We start from the raw sequence: 12979 nt of genomic DNA on the forward strand, positions 1-12979 counted from the left end.
TACTTTCCCACAGAAAAGATTCCCAGGAATAAAGCTCTTCACAAGCTCTGGGAAAATTTGGAAAATACCGTTTAAAAAGGGAAAAAGGAGATCTTTTAAAATGTAATTTTATTTCATGACAACATTTTTAATATATTAACATCTGAGTGTGACAAAAAAGGGTTTTTTCCATACCTTGAGAGGTAAAAAAATTGATTCAACATTTGTTTTCAAAATAACATTTTTGTTTAAAAATTTACTTACTCATAAAAACAAAGGAGAAAACATTTAGAAGGAATAAAATAAGGCATTTATTTTTCATGAGTTGCACTAAAAAAAAAATTTGTAAGATATTCCAAGTATGTTACAGTGCAAGTATGACAAGACAAATTATATTAGAATTTAACTAGAAGTTCTATTAAGAAATATACAAGTGAAACAATGCATATAATAACTTGTTTTTTCCCCAGAGATGCATTTGAGATTTACGGCACTATACATCAAGCTGGTATAAACTGGAATAAAGATATCATTATTTTTTAGGTTGGAATGTGTATACAAAAAGTGACAGATTTATGTTAGTAAACAATTTGATAGAATTTTGGGATAAAATTATATTAACAATAGTATGGTATTTGTGTTAATATACAAGTGTCAGAGGATAAAGGTTTTAGCCAGTAGAGTGATGACATCTATGTGTGCATGAACTAAGAAATTTATGTATAAAAATTATCAGAACTATAAAAAAGCATGATTAAGAAATAGTTATTTGGAACTGATATTGAATGCCAAGTAATCAATATCTTTCTGCTAAGCTGTGAAGCTTTTGAGAATACAAGTTAGCAGCTAGTGAGCTATTTTTCCAGTTGGAGCACTTGTTCCAAGTTTTAGTGATAAGCAAAGTTATCAAAATCATAATCTGTTTGGTTTCCATTTGCAGGTGTACACAATGCCATTATTAATTCTTGCATTTAGAATGCTGAATTAATTTAAGGAACAGATGTGTAACTGGTCCTTTCTCTACATGACCGTCACTGTCTGGTTGCAGTACATCAGTATTTTTCAGGCAATTAATTTTGAAAATGATAAAATATTTTTTAAAAATTTGGACTCAGACCAATACTTCCCCCACCAAAGACTTGCATTTACCATCAGAGAAAAGCAACAGCATGTTACTAGACATATTAATATTCATTAATTAATAAATATAAAGAAATATATATATGTACAAACTATGCCTCAGAGCACAATAAGAGACGTAGCACACAATGGTACTGTAGTGCCAGGTTTCACTGAAGTCACAGAGAAAAAAGTGTGATGTGGACATCCAACAGTTTCTTTGTCCATTTACACTGAATATATTCCGTGAAATTACCAGCACAAGAAACATTACACTGAGGTACCTCATCCTGATTTTCATTATGTTTTGGAGCTAAATCTAAGGCCCTTTAAGATTCTGAAAAAAACTCCTACTACACTAAAGAACAGGGTTCTAGGACTAAAAAAGATAGCTTTGGAAATCAAAACAGATGTTCTTGCAAGACGGCAAAGCCAGTGTTGTAGATTTAAATGATCCGGATAAGTTGCAAGCTGAAACTTTCAGAGATTTGCCAGCAAAACTTAGCAGTAAAAATCTGGTTAATATTAAAAGCAGAGATGCTTTTTCAACATAATCCTAAATGGATTTGTTGTATCTCATTTTCTTAAGCAGCTTCAGCAAAGAAGTAGAATGAGAAAAAGCAGCATGCTTTTACTGTCTCCACTACAGAAAACTATGTGGAAAAAAACCCCAAACCTGTAGGTCTAGATCAAGTCCCAGAAAGCTCCTATTTTTAATTGATTATAATTAGCAATAGAGTATCAACTAAGAATATGGAATCTAAACTGTCTTAACTTTGTAAACTCAGGCCCATCTGCTGGTCAAAGCTGAAACAAAGATCTCATGTTTATGCTTAAGGAAGCTTGAGTCCGGCTGTGCACCAGGCGTTAGAGTGTGTTAGGCGTTTCTTCTCCTAATACATCACAAAACTGTTTCTGAAAAAAATAAAATAAATAGATTCTGCTAATTTCAGTGTAGGTAATATATATTTAGTTATTTTTCCTTTACAAAAGTCAAGCAAATGGTTAATTCTTTATTGATCTGTTCTCGTATTCCCAGCTGTACAAGGAAAGAAGTGGAGAATAAAGCAGAGGCAGTTTCATTGTATGATATAATAAGCAAGATTATTGGCTGAAGAAGTCTTTTATCAATGCAAAATACGTGGAGGAAAAAATATCACAGAAATTATGTTATTGGCACATTGATAAATGACATGCCTACTTAACTGGGATCCCTGCCAAGGGACAGATCCAGTTTCATGCAGGGTTCCAGTCCCCCTTAACAGCACCAGCAGATAAAGTGGCAAGCAGTTTATTTTGTGGTGCTTGCAGATCTCTCCATATGTGGAACGGTAGGATAAATGTCCTTTAGTCATGCCATTATTGATCATTCTGGCATTAGTCTTACCAAGTCAAAGTCATCTAATATAGATGTTACACATGTTGCAATTGATTTAAATTTTTTAATTATTTGCCTGGGTGCTGCTTAAAATAATTTAAATAATCTCAATTTAGTGGAAATTAATATGTCATAATCAAGGTATTTGTTAATTATGGAAAGGTACATTTAAAATACGAAGACAGTAACAACAGACACTTCCACTGATGCCACAGTGCTTTTACCCCATGTTAAAAACCCAGACACAGTGGTGTTTTAGCTGAATTTCCCACTAAAGCCCTACACCGTATTCTTATATTGGGCAGCTTCAATGACTCAGAGGAAACCTTACAAAATGTGGCTTTCTGACTAGATATTATTCTATTTAGGAAGATTATTGATCCAGCTCCTCTCTAAACTATGCCATTTCCCACCTGGAACAGCTTAAAGAAGGAAGAATGCATATTTAAGACCACTTGTCTTTATAAGAATTTTATGATGATGGTGGAAAATGGAAAGGGACTGAATTTGCCATCAAAATCTCTTTAAAGCTGCCTTTTCATAGTGAATTATCAAAAACTAACAGAATTTCAACAGAACTTGCTGAATCAAATTCTCCTTTCCTTATGACCTCTTCTGCTGTTTGCTATTATCTTTCATTTTATCTCCTCTTTCCTTCTTTGTTTTTTTTTGTTTCCTTTGGCCACTCAATAAACAGACCTTTGCACACCAAATGGATCCCACATCTTCCCCTCCCAGGTGAATACTGTAACCACTAGGCCGTAAAATGTCTCTCTCTCTCAAACTACTCTAAAGACAGAAGTGTGGTTTTAATAGGAAAGGAGTAAAGTGATTCCAGTTCAGCCCCTCTGCAGGTGGAGTTGTAGATCTGAAGTCTTTCAGGCAGCCAGAGCTGGCTCAGACTTCTCAGTTATGTCAGCAAAAATGAATTTTGCCTTCTGAATACTACCATGGGTGAGAGACACCCTTGCCATGGATTAGGATGGAAGGAGGAGGAGTGGCACCAGACTGAGTAGGACAATGGAGAACTCACAGATCCTGTGCAGATCCACAGATCCCAAGACATTGCAGCACTGACTGGGTGTGAATCCCATCCAGAAGCAGAGCCTGCCCCACCACACTCACCTTTTCTGTAGCAACTCAGGAACAGTCATGTTGCTGCTCTACACAACTCCTTGCTTTGACTATTTCTGAAGATAGCCCCATCAGCAGTGAAGGGCTTCCAATCCCACTTTCTTGAGCATGTTCAGAAACTGCTTTGCTAACTGTGAACTTCTCCAGCCAAATGCCAATAAAGTTATTAGCTCTCCCTGTATTTTCAGAAGAGTCTCAACCCAGCAGCCACTATCCAGTACCATCTTCAAGCATTTCCTGCAGTCAGATCTTTAAAGGATTCAGAAATTGATACAAGATCTACTTTCTTGCTTCCAGATGGTCTAAACTACTCTTATGGATCAAGCCTGGGAAAATTCTAATTAAATAAAAGGAGCCAAGATGCCTGGGAGCCAACATTCAGCAGATGAGCCGCAGTTTATAATCTCAGATTTTGATCCACAGGCTCAAATTCATTCTAGGTCTTTCTTTAGGTCCATTCATGTTTGGACAGCACGAAGTTTTATATGAACCTCATCAATTGCCGTACACACATTAAACAGCAGACCTTTACCTGTAGGTGCAAGTGCACTTAATACAGCACTAACAACGTGTCACAAGATAACAGCACGTCACAAAAGAAAGTACATTTCTGTATAAGCTTTCTCTGATAAATCTTTTTGACCACACAGCCTATTCACTAAGCCTGCATAGGCAACAAAGAATGACTTAGGTTAACATAATGGTGAAATGGGGGCCTGTCATGGGGTAGCTTTACCTTTAAGACAGCTTGGAGGGAGAGGAAGTTGAAGCTGCTGGTGGCTGATGGGAGTTTTTCTTATTCTTGTAGTTTGTTAATAAACTGTCTTTATTCCTTTTAAGTCTTAAGCCTGTTTTGCTCTTGTTCTAATCCATACCTCACAACAAGAAATAAGTAGTTTTTTTAGTTACTGGTTTAAAACCACAACAGGGCCCAACAACTGAAGCCTTATAACCTCCAAAAACACAACACAGTATAAGCTGTCCTAATTGATATGAAGACTAATGCACCGTGTTGAGGTGTAAAACAATGCCCAAATCCTTCTCTTTCCTGCTCCCTGCTTATATAAGATTAACACTTTGCAAAACTACTTGCAAGAGTCAAATTTTGAGAAAAGGCCCATACATTTTTTAGATAGTTTTACATCCAAAAGACAGCATATCATCCTGTACTGAAAAATACAGGAGTACCAAGACTTCTAAACAAATAAGGTGAGTAGATATGATGATTAGCTTGCCTTTATAACAGTCAGGGGTCTGCTATTCTGGCAAAATTTTATTTGTTATTTATTAATTTTTTTAATCATTCATTATTATTTTATTATTTTACTATATTGTCAGAACAATATTATTATATTATAATGGAAAAAGCATAAAGCAGGGTACAAAGATACAAATATAACAGTTAATTATCCACATTTCTGTATAGCTCGTTTCAATGCATGCATTTAGTTATAACTACAGAACTGTTTAGACCTATTAAGAGCTAGAACACAAAACTAAGTTTTCTTAGATAAAAATAATGGTTTTTACAACATGTTTATTTTTTTAATTTATATTAATTACTCCATGTATGTTCAAAACATACTGACAGCTAGATATGGAAAAGTAATGTCTATTAAAAAAAAAACAAACAAGAACAGAAAGATGTAATTTCTGGTAGACCTTGAAACAATCACCAGCTAGGACAGGACTCCATAACCTTCAGGTTTCAGGAAAGAATATCCCTGTAATTAAAATGGAACAGAGCTTGGGGAGTCAAGAAATTGCAGGAGAACAAAAACATCAGGCTAAAAGCAGTAAATCAAGAGCTGACTCCAGGGAAGAAGGGGTAGATCAAGTGGGGCTGGATAATGGGACAAAAATTCATAAGAGTTGGGCAGAGATGTGCAAACTGGAAAGCACAGTAACACAGCAGGAGAACTGAGAGGAGCACCAAGCAGAAAATGTAACTTTTGTATTCCTTGGATCCAACTAAACTGTCTGGAGAATCAGGACCAATAAGTACTGTCTTATTTATTTTTTAAAATTCATGTTCCTAATGTATTAGGGGTCTTTGGAAACTATAATAAAACAATTTTTCTATTATAAACTTAACAGTCATGGATACCCACTAAATACATGTTTCCAAAAAGACTGCATGGCTCAACTCTAAAGGCACATGAGACATTCTACTTTCATCCAGAGGGAGACAGTAACCACAGCACACACAAAAACATTTTACAATAGGTTAATTCTGGATTTCATTTGTTAAATTCTGCCATTTGTTCTCTTCCTGGCTTATTTCCTGTGAAGAAAGATGACTTTAAAAGGTCTCAGCTACCATATGTTTAAGTGAGGACTTTGGTCAGGGTAGAGGGAGTTTTCATGCCTATGTAAGGTCAGAAAAGCAATCTGTGGTTAAACATGTCAGATAATACTGTTGGAAAAGGTCCAGCTCTAATTGACAATGAATTGACACGCTTACATTCTTTAGGTTTGAACTGTGCTGCAAGATGCAGATCATATGAGTTCCACCTGAACTGAGATGAATACTCAATAAATCTCTGTTAAATGTCTGCTCTCCAGCACAGTGTCTAGGGGTGCCTACAGTCAACTTTTATCTCCATTTTGGATTATACTGTCTCCTAAGCACTGAGTCAGTCATGGAAATGCATTACCTTTTTCTAAGATAACCCTAACACATATCTTAATCTGGGATGGGAGGTGGCTGAAGACACATCTAATTGTCTCTATTCCATCATGCACACATAGACCTTCCCTCAAGACACTCGGACAATGATGAATTCAGTCTAGCCCAGTGCTCAGTCACACACATAGTAAAATACCTTTCTCTTCCAGAAACTGAGTACCAGAAAATTCACTCAGCTAAAAGCTAAGAGACCAAAGTCCTAGATACTCCTGCAGCCTGCAGGAGTTGAAATCTCCTTGTTGAAAGCTCCCACTTTTCTGGGAAAGACCCTTTACCCCTGGAATATTGATTAGGCTTAGAACTGGTTCACCTTTCATCTTACCAGAAAAGGTGAGGGCAGCACCCAAATTACAGAAGCAGTAATACTCCATGTGCCATTGTCCCACATAGGACAACATCCAACTTTAAGCATTCTTCATTCTTTTAATTCTTATCTCTTTACTGCCTGGGTAGATAGGGAGTCAGATAACTAGTTTATATGTTTTAAACTATCCTTGCTATGACCTTAGGTCTATGTTCATTCAGGTGCCATGTGTCTAATGGGGGACGTCTGATCCTGACCACGATTTCAACCTTGCTATGGTTTAAGCCCACTGCAGCAGCAGAAGAATGCTGGCAACCATTGCAGACACTGTAAAAAAAAAACACACAGCATATCAAATACAAATATGAAAAATTATAAAACACTAAAACCCAATGGTTGTGAAAGGGAAGGTTAAAATTATTGATTATTGTTGTTGCTAGTTCGTTCCCAACATAGTAGTCTACTACTTCATCCTCATATGTATCCCTTCTATAAACAATCAGAAAAAGCTTACCATGTGCTTGCAATAATAATGCTATCCAGAATAGCAGAAATCTCATTCTTAGCAAGAGAAGACATAAAGTCAACATCTTTCAAGACCACCAAGGACCCCAGCTCTCTTCAGGTCTATTTGCTACTGGTAAATGCAAAATAAGAAGAAGAAATAATTGCATTTGTGAAGAAAATGTTGATAAAGTTCATTTATGAAGTTGCATCAACAACATCTGCAGTAGCCATTTGACTCAGTTTACTTCTTCATAATGCACCTTAAAACAGTAAGCAGGGTAAGAAGAGTGTTTCAGTGACAGCTGTAGTAGACACTGTTTGCCTTTGGCAAGATCCTGTTCGGTACCCAATGTCACAATTTACCTATAGGAGTTACTATCAAATAAAGTTAGTTCAGACTTTTATGAACCTAATCAAAGTGAAATCTAAATTATGTATTTAAATAATATGTTCTCTCCAACAAGTGAGAGTTCTACCCCTCATGTCTGCTTTCTGGTATATTATAGATATGAATGTAAAGTAAGTGAAACTACGCCTCACTGGAATCAGGAATACTAGTTTTACTCACAGTAAAATTTGAGAGAATGGTGTAAGATGGCCAGATTGGTTATATTTACAAAGCTCTATCCTATGCTGTCACACAGAATTCTAAAGGAATGAGAAGAAAGAATATGTTTCTTTGCACCATGCATCTATCAAATCAGTATGTACCAATTTATCTCTTTTCCTGTCATGATAAATTAAGCAAAAATTGCAAAATTCAGTTGGCAAATGAAATGGTCAGAATACTGGCACTTGACTACACATGGTTGCAATCTGAATCTCACTCTCTCCTCAAATGTGAAACTTTCTTATAAAAATGTTCTGTGACTATGGAAATGTATCTGCATTCTACCCTCTCCTGAGCCCATTAAGGTAACTGATAGACCTTAGATTACAGTGACTTGAAAAAAATTACTTTTTTAGTATATAAAAAAAAAGACATTCAGCAAATAGAAAAGAACAAAAACCTACCTTTTCAGTAAAAACAGAAGGCAACAGAAGCTTTGGAACAAGTGCTTGCCAATAGAAGGATTTCATGCTCTTGTTAATTAAAGGAACAAAGAAAAAAACAGTGCAGTAGCCTGTATCCTACATAACAGCTTCTACTAATAAAAAGTAATAGACAATTTCCTGCATTCAATTCTTTTGAATACTATTATACAAGGTAATAGAGTTTTGGAAATGGAAGTCCTAGCAGCCTGTCAGAAAGAGCTTTCTTCCACTTTTTTTTATTAAATGACTAAGTGCAGCAGTCTGTGTCCTATCTCTCCCTCTTGCATCTATTGGATTGTATTATTTTACATTTTGATTGAAATGATGTCACCAGCAGATAAAAGCCTGGCCCAGGCATTGTAATTGAATCAGCCTGAGTTGTTTATTCTAGTGATCTACAGCGATGCTTTCCTTGTCCTAACACAGAATACATAAAAGATCCCCTCTTGTTTAACATGCTACTGATTAGATCTATATTTTTTTTTAGAAGAAGGAGAAATCAAATTGGGGGGTCGAGAGAGTAAGAACTGGAGTTTAGGGGGAAAATTGGAAAAAACAGATGAGAAGAGACACCATCTGCAAAACTTTCCATGTGTGACTGAAAGTTTAAACAAATAAATTTCACACAGCATCAGTACCAGATGCAAACAGATTTGATTGACAACATTTAAATAACAGTTAATGGGAACATCTACAATTTTTGCAAGTTTTTTCATGCTTAGGTCATAAATCAGACACGTTCAAGTTTTTTTTTAAAAATATGTTAATCTTGAATATTTTAAATTATTTGGGGGTTTACTGCTCTAAAAATATGGTGTGTTGGATGTTTAATTATTGATATTAACATGTTCTGTTTTCACTTAAAGCATCTTACATTTAAAAAAGAGTTAAAATAACTTTCCATTTTACAAATTGTTTCTGAAGTTGCTTTCTTTGGTAATTATTTTAAGAGAAAGCCTGTCTTTTATGCTAATTGCTGTTTCTTTGTTTTTTGTAGTTGCCCCTCACACATGCCCCTGCCCCCTCTCTACCCGCCCCAAAAAGCTTCACTCAAATAAAGGAAAAATTTCACTATTTTATGTATATCATGTGCATACCTTCACACAAAACTTCCTCAACAGCATTTTTGGTGGCGGTAGGGGTGTGTTTTCTGTTTTTGGTTTGGTTTGGGATTTTTTACTTCTGGGTTTTTCCTTAAAATAAAGTACAATCATATGAGGTTTAGTAGTAGTGCCAAGATGAAAATAAGCCAAGCCCATCAGGCAATTTCCAGAACTGTTTTCTACTTTAAATCTATGTTTTTAATTGTTTGCCTCAAGTCTGAAGCTGGGAGCTTATTTAATTTGCTATCTGTATGAGAAGGAAACCAAGATGTAATTTGAGAAAGTATTTAAGAGATAAATATATATTTTTGAATGCAAATAAAAAACTATTCACAAGTACAATTAATAAAATATTCTAATGAAAATGGCTAATAGAGATATTAGTGAAAATTTTTATTTTGGTAACTCTTTATAATCCATTTTTTAATGTGGGAAACATTTCTAACAAGACTATTTTCTACATGTGAAAATTTAAGCTAGCAAAAAAGGTTTTTTTAAAGGAAAATAAAAATCTATCTACAATCTCTCTATATAGCTTAATTTACTGCTATTTCCTGAAAATTTGCTACAATTTATAAATAAAAAATACATTTTCCATACCATTTACAGTCTATTTAGCACACCTGAATTATAAAATTCACTTCATAATAACTGCATAACAAAAGGACCTTAGAGAACTTCATTTTTTTGTAAATCATTTATTGTTCTGAAGGTATCAGTATTTGAAAGCATTTGTAAAATGTACTTATTAATATTTCTAGTCAGTGATGAACTCAGATGTAGGAAGTTACAGGACACACTATCCACACTAATTGATGTGTTTGCAGTGTCTTGCAATGAATGTATTTTGGCTGAAGTTAACCCTTTAATTTGGGTTGACTAGATCGAGTTGGGTAACACTTTGCAGTTATCTTGGTTTCCAACACTGCTACTCACTGTGAAAGCACTCATTCTTAAAAACAAAACTGAAATAAAGAAGAAATTAATTCAGATCTGTAATTAATAATTTTAAAATAAACTCAATGCTTTATTTATATATATAAATGTGTATCACAGTTGGCCTTATATCATAGAGACATACTGTTCTGTGACCAAATAGAGAGACCCAGACTCACCAAAGCAGCAATCCATATTCAGTCCCCAGAGCTGGTTAAATATAATTTGCATCACAGAGGTTACACATTTGGTCTCTGGAAAAAAAAAAAAAAAAAGTAGGCAATGTTGATTTAGCCTCCCTTCAATACTCCCCAGCAGCTGCCTCAGGGAATACCACTCAGAGGAGCATCCCAATATGCCATGCTTTTTCTCACCATCACATTACTTTCTTGTTAAAGCATAAACGGTTGGAAAAGGCAAATTGATTTCAACAAAGGAAAACCATTGTGAACATGAGCTCCAGCATTCAATCCCCCTAAACATGAACAGAGATTTATTTATAATTCACATATGCAGAATTTATTTTTTAATAGCAATTTTCATGATTTTTGGAGTTTCCGCTGTGAATTCCTCTGATGTCTGGAGGTCTGGCAAACATCCTAATACCATCAGTGGGATTCCCTATTTTAATAGGAGTTGTTTCAGACACTGCCAGCAGAAAGGTGTGAAGGAAAAAGAAAAGCCTATAACTTCCATTTATTGTTTGTAGCCATTTCCTTTCATTATTTGTAGACAGTATCTTATGAGAGGCTTTCCTTGTGAGATTTGCAGCCACAAGCACATTTGATAAACCAGTTAGGGAGTTGTGCAATCTGACCAAAATCAAATTAAACTTTCAAACCTATTAAAGCTTGCAAAAAGAAATGTTAGCTGGCAAAACGTAACACCAAGAAGTGAAAAAAGTGACCACAAAACAGACAGCCAAACAGTCAGAAATGCAGCAAGACATGAGAGAGATGATCCATGGCTGTTTGCTGGATTTAAATAACTTCATATTAAATAACTTCATATACACTCAAATCCCAGTATTAATGATGCTTAAGCTGGAAGATAGACCCTACACACTTCCTTCCCCCAGTGCTATAAGCATTTGGAAGTCATCTCTATGATCAACAACAAGATCACATACGAGAGTAATTTGTTGGGGTTTATGGGTTAGGACAGCAAAACTGAGGTTCAGAACAACATAGGTTTCATGTTAAATAATGTGCTTTTAAATCCTGAATTTTTTATTTTTTTTTCTTTAACTCATTCTTTAACTCATTTATTTATACATTTAACTCAGCTTGTATTGGTAGAGACATTACTTACATTTCAGGACTGTCTTAAATCACAAAACTAGGCTTGAATACAAAATAAAATGACAAGCAAGATGCTGAAATTTCAAGTATATCATGTCCCTAACCAAGGCATGTAATACAGGAAGAAATAGAGTGTTCATGATAAGAAATGATAATAAGTTTCCTCGATCAATTGTCTTGTTTTGGATAGAAACAATACATCACAACTTAAATCCAACTCTTGCTAAAGCAACTCAAGACCAGGTTTTCAAAAATGCTGTGCCCCAGCAGACTGCCCTGAAGTCAATTACCTAGAAAGATAATTGACTATCCAATGATAGTACCAATATACTATCATGCTGTTGAAAATTCTGAGCCAGACAATGTGAATAACCGCCAAGATAGCCAAGTACACATAGGTCCTTCTGCTTTTTCTCAAAACTGATGCTACAGCTCTGTTTTGTCTTTTCTTTAAAAAATAATTAGTTGTAGCAGCTATGCAGCTCCTTCAGAAAATCAAAAAGAACCCCAAAAACCTGTGACAATCTTGCATTAAGGAACAGTAAGAAAATCCATAAAAATAAAGATGTTAGTGTCAGTCTTTAAGGGGTTATTATACACTAGAACAAATGTAGAGATATTAATAATTCTTTGGCTATATATATGCATATATATACATACACAGGAACATACACATCAGAAAAGCATAGGGTGCAATTTCCTTCTATATTATTTATGAAAATATTTAAAACCTGATTAATTGCATTGAACAAAATGTGATTTTTTCATAGAATATACTGCAGCTGAGAGAGAATGTGTCTGTGTAGCATATTTTTTCGTCCAAAATGTGCATATTTAAAAAAAAAAAAGTTTACATGTCATCCTGTTCCATCTTTGCATGTACTTGCTCTTTATCTCTAAAGCAGCATACATTCCATATGAGAGAGGGGGTTGCCATGGTATCTGCACTTTAAAAAATTGAATAGCAGATCTAAAAGAAGCATAAAATCGATTTAACAAGTTGTCATGTAAGTTACCCTGGCCCATAAGGATGAAGTCTATGCACCTATTTCTACATATAATATGTTTATAAAAAAAAAACAAAAAAAACCCAACCAGAAACAAGTCCCACCCCACCCCCCCCCCCCCCCAAAACAAAAAGTACAGTTGTAATTTTTTCAGCCACAGAACTAAATACACTTCTCAATAGGCTGGTCTCATCAACTTACAAATCATGTGGGCATGCATGTGGATTTTCAATCTCTTTTTTTTCCTTTTCTCTTTAAAAATATAACAAAACACATAAGAAGTAAAGAAATAACTCTAAGCAGTGATTTTAATACAGAAGATAAAATGCTGACGCATAATCTGAGACAAAAATAAACCTTACTTCAAAAATAATTTATTAACTTTTTACTCATTCCAAAGAAAAGACATTTCAATAAACACCTTGAAAACGGGCACATTCCTTTCTCTTTTTTTTTTAACTACTCAGAAGAGAATGCTTCGTAACTC

General features: G+C 34.9%; 1 long non-coding RNA gene across 5 annotated transcripts in view; it reads right to left on the reverse strand.

Annotated features, from left to right (window-relative positions):
• Nucleotides 1-4870: 4870 nt before the first annotated feature.
• The window catches only part of LOC111925413 (uncharacterized), a 64505-nt gene continuing 56396 nt past the window's right edge, over nt 4871-12979 (reverse strand). For 3 of the 5 annotated variants that reach the window (XR_015288793.1, XR_015288805.1, XR_002862236.2), the window contains one exon: nt 8843-10438. This is a non-coding gene — a long non-coding RNA (uncharacterized LOC111925413). Of the gene's footprint in view, nt 6931-7117; nt 7238-8842; nt 10439-12979 lie in introns of those variants that run through there. The other 2 variants (XR_015288799.1, XR_015288800.1) reach the window with 2 other exon arrangements.

Source organism: Cyanistes caeruleus, chromosome 1 (genome assembly GCF_971803275.1).
Source record: "Cyanistes caeruleus chromosome 1, bCyaCae1.hap1.1, whole genome shotgun sequence".
Lineage (NCBI taxonomy): Eukaryota > Metazoa > Chordata > Aves > Passeriformes > Paridae > Cyanistes > Cyanistes caeruleus.